Source organism: Aricia agestis, chromosome 18, assembly GCF_905147365.1.
Source record: "Aricia agestis chromosome 18, ilAriAges1.1, whole genome shotgun sequence".
Taxonomy (NCBI): domain Eukaryota; kingdom Metazoa; phylum Arthropoda; class Insecta; order Lepidoptera; family Lycaenidae; genus Aricia; species Aricia agestis.
In genome coordinates, this window is record NC_056423.1 from 4,427,109 (window position 1) to 4,431,761 (window position 4,653).

At 34.3% G+C, this 4,653-nt stretch overlaps 1 long non-coding RNA gene across 1 annotated transcript; it reads left to right on the forward strand.

Annotated features, from left to right (window-relative positions):
* The first annotated feature begins 2,145 nt into the window (after window positions 1-2,145).
* LOC121736114 lies at window positions 2,146-3,145 on the forward strand. The gene is made up of 2 exons (XR_006036978.1): window positions 2,146-2,261; window positions 3,024-3,145. It is a non-coding gene; the product is annotated as an uncharacterized LOC121736114 (long non-coding RNA).
* Window positions 3,146-4,653: the final 1,508 nt, after the last annotated feature.

Consider the following 4,653-nt stretch of genomic DNA (forward strand, 5'->3'; position numbering starts at 1 on the left):
GCTATACTGTGATATCGGAGCCGGCCAACGCGTTCGCCTATATTATGTAGTGCCGACTTTTAGAAGTGTAACTTGTATGACCTCAGGCCATTTAGCCAAAACTTTTTCGTTATCGCTTCGTTATAGAGTCGCCAACAAAAAAGTATGGAATTGACATAAGCCTTTGTTTATATGACGTTGACGTTCGACTCGTCTTATGTCAATATTTTTATTTATTTATTAGGCATATTATCAATATGTCAAATAAAGAAAAGATCTTGACTCAACCCCCTGGCTTGTTTAGGCAGACTGAAGAAATCATTCTTCTTTTTCTCTTTCTATCCAAAATGGTTCTTAATCCAACGTTTCCTGGCGGCCATGTTTTTAGAAATATTCTATCACTAGACTAGAAGACGCCCGTTGCGCCAAAATTTGTTTATCACGTAGGAACCGTACATTTTTCGGGATAAAAAGTGTCCTCTCAAAGTATCTCCATAACAGCAAAATCGATTCAGTGGCTTGGGCGCGAAGAGGTAACAGACAGACAGACGAACTTTCGCATTTATACATTTTTAAGCCCTTTACCTATAATGAATGGCTTGATATAATATTTAAAATTAAAAAGACCTTGAAATTTTACTCTCAACACAAAGAAGTTTCACTTAAAAACCCCAGCATATAATAACGAGTTTTGTGAAATTATGAGAATTGTCTTAAATAAATTAATATTAGCATAATATTTAGATCAACAAAACTACTGCCTTGGAGTCGGCCATTTTCCAGGCTGGTTGCTTTCGGGGAAGCGGAAAATTATTCATTAGTTTCGGAGATATCACGCGTGGACACACTCTCATTATATCAAGGTAAGGTATACTAAATGTACAGTAGATGCTTGCTTACCTGAACCTGACCTTCACCTTAATATAGTTCGAAAGTATCTTTATTATTAAATAAAGATACTTTTGAACTATATTAAGGGTTCATTTCACCACTTCCTGATAAGGCTATCCACCAATTAACTTGACAGATCATGTATGGAGAATCTGATAAAAAGTTGTGAATAGCCTATTTAGGCACTTTATCAGAGAGTGGTGAAACAGGCCGTTAGTCTAATAATAAGAACGAAAAGTGAAACAGCCAAAATATGATAATGATAAACAGTCTATACTATACAATAAAAATGTTTTTCAACTTTGTTAGTCTCGCTAAAACTCGACAACGGCTGAACTAATTTGGTTAATATTAGTCTTGAAATATTCGTGGAAGTCCAGCCGGGCTAGCACGGCCACCAGTAGAAACGCAAAAGTATGGACAAACTGTGGACATAAACTTAAGGTCCGTTCCGATCTTTACCGCGGCTAATCGCGACCGACAAAAATTCAACTGAAATGCCACTTTATGACAGACTATAATATTTTTCATAAAGTAGGATATATTATTTGAATTTTTAGGACTATAGTCTGTCATAAAGTGGCATTTTAATTGAATTTTTCGGTACGAAAAAAGAACGGAACTTGACCTTAAGTTTATCTCCACAGTTTGTCTATACTTTCGCATTTCTACTGGTGGCCGTGCTAGCCCGGCTGGGTAAGGTTTATATTAGGGATTTAGGAGGAGAGTGGTACGAAGTTCATTGGGCCATGATATTTTTAACAGACTTCCAAAAAGGAGGAGGATTGATTTATTAATTAGGTTGTAGGATAGTCGGTAGTTTAATTTAAATATAAAATATGGCACCGGGACAAACCCTTGTCGAGTTTAATGGTGCTGCCACTCTGTTAAAAAAATAATGTTTTTGTATCTTATTCTAATATTATATAAAAATAAATCGGGTTTTCCTTCCTGACGCTATAACTCCAGAACGCACGAACCGATTTCCACGGTTTTGCATTCGTTGGAAAGGTCTTTGGCTCCGTGAGGTCTATATAAAAAAAAATCAGAAAAAACTTCAACAGAAAAGCATGAAAACAGAGAAAATCATTTTATGGCAAAACAACGTTTGCCGGGACAGCTAGTGTTTGAGAAAATAAATAAATAATAAAATAAATAATCTGTTTTTCCGAGATAAAAAGTACCTATTCTATATCCTTTCCGATATTTTGTGTCCCGTCAAAGCTTCTCCATACCAAATTTCATCAACATTGAGTCCATTGTAGTGTGGCCTAGATGAGGGTACCTTGGACCATATCTTTTTCTGCTGTCCCAAAAACCAGTCCTCCCTTTATGACCTCCTCCCTATCAATATTCCTCGCCCTATCAATTTTAAATCAATTTTATGTTATGTAAATACCTCTTTTATTGATATTCTGTGTACATAATATATTCACTAGCTGTTTGACCGAGCTTTGCTCGGTATTCGATAAAACACGAATAAAATGACATTTTCTGAAAATGATTCCTAGCTAGATCGATTTGTCGCCCCCGAAACCCCCTATATACTAAATTTCATGAAAATCGTTGGAGCCGATTCCGAGATTCCAATTATATATATATATATATATATATATATATATATATATATATATATATATATATATATATATATATATATATATATATAATTGGAATTTGTCGATAGTTGCATGATAAATAAAATCTTTACCAATACTTGGTACTACTAATATATATTCTGTGCCAATACCAAAAATATACCGAATTAATGTTATTATAGAAATGACGAATTTGTTATAATTACTTGTTTTGCACACGTACAACGTAATGCTGCATTGTTTTGCTCAAAGATGTCTGAAAATACCCTTAGGCCTAATGGATGTGTGCTCATGATTCGAGCGGTCTCATAATAATACTTATTATATTATAAGTATTTAAGTTGTTTTATTATTATTGTATTACTTTTATTGTAGAGTTATGGAATTTAAAGCGGTTTGTAAAACGGAATCTTACGAAATTGTTAGAATCTTATATCTTTAAACGAGCAATTCTTGTATATATATATACAAGAATTGCTCGTTTCAAGATATAAGATTCTAACAATATAAAATTGTGATGTTTTACTAACCTCTATATGTTTGTATTTGTTTTAGATATATTCAACAGAATTTAAGGTATTATTAGACACTGTACCTTGTTTCTTCACCAGATCCGCAATATAGAGCAAAGTCTACCCAAAATCACTCTGACAATGGCAACTCACTGAGGCCGCCATTAAAAAAAAGAAGAAGAAGAAGAGTCCATTGCGGTTTGGGCATTAAGAGGTAATAGACACACAGCCAGACACAGTTTCGCATTTATAATATTAAGTATGGATGATATTTTTAACAATATATTCATGCGTGTTACAGTTTAGCCCTGAAATATGTGGGTAAATGAATTGTAAATAATAACATTACACCCTTCGATTGGTTAATTCGGTCAAGGACATGTCAGGACGTGTAGGGTTCCGCAGGTAAATGAGTAGATCGTAAGGTTTTATTTACTGATAAAAAGTATTGAAAGTCATTCAGCCTTTTATGACCTCTGGGCTCAGAGACTCAGTGGTTGAGGGACTGGTGTTCCAGTCGGGAGTTTGAAATCCGCCGGCGGAACAAATATATTTTTATAGAGAAACTTTAAATAGAAAAGATATGATCCGTTTTATCGAACATGGGTTCCTGAATCTTTTATGTATGTTATAAGTTATAATATGTGTATCGTAGTAAGTTCGTATTAAATATTTTAATGATGATTAAAGTTCAATTTAATAAAGAGTTTGATAGATAATGTATAGGGCTTATGTCAAAATTATCATTTAATTACAATGAAGTGACATAAACTTTATACATTATCTGTCAAACTCTTCATTAAATTGAAGGTTAATCGTAATTAAATGTCTCTGATTACGGCGGTGAGTGCGGCAGGACATTCTTGTTTCAGTTCACCCGTGTAAATGACCACAGATTACTAGTATATTGTAAATGACGTTTCTAGCAGAAAATCTATATATATAAAACTCAAAGGCGACTGACTGACTGATTGACATAGTGATCTATCAACGCACAGCCCAAACCACTGGACGGATCGGGCTGAAATTTGGCATGCAGGTAGATGTTATAACTTAGGCATCCGCTAAGAAAGGATTTTGATAAATTCCAACCTCAAGGGGTTCAAATAGGGGATGAACGTTCGTATATAATAATACTTCTTAGCGCGAGCGAAGCCGCGGGCAAAAGCTCGTGCTGAAATAAATGTATTCTCGCGGATAAAAAATGCAGCGAAATGCAATCTCACCTCGAATACTGCACTGAGTCAATGTATGAGAATGTATGAGCTTGGATGAAAACGTAGTTGTATGAGAATAGGTGAAATGCAATTCTTATTGCATTTTAGGGTAAAACATTTGTGATACTTTAGGACTTGCTGTAAACTACCTTTTAAAGTTTATATCATAAAATATGCTTTTTTCGTTTGTTCGCGGACAACTTCGTCCTATATCATCCGATTTTGATAATTCTTTTTTTATTGGAAAGAAGACATTTCAAAGGTGGACCCATGTTAAGCTAACACTGTTTAAAGATGGTGTTTTTTAGGTAACATTACTTAACTCATACATTTATTTAACAGCGTTTAAGAAAAGCTGCAATGAAAAAAGTTTTTACTTAACGGAAAGTTGTTGATTTGTAGCTTTCCTCTCGCAGTCATGTCTAGTGACGGACTGTTGTCGATAGTTGCATGATA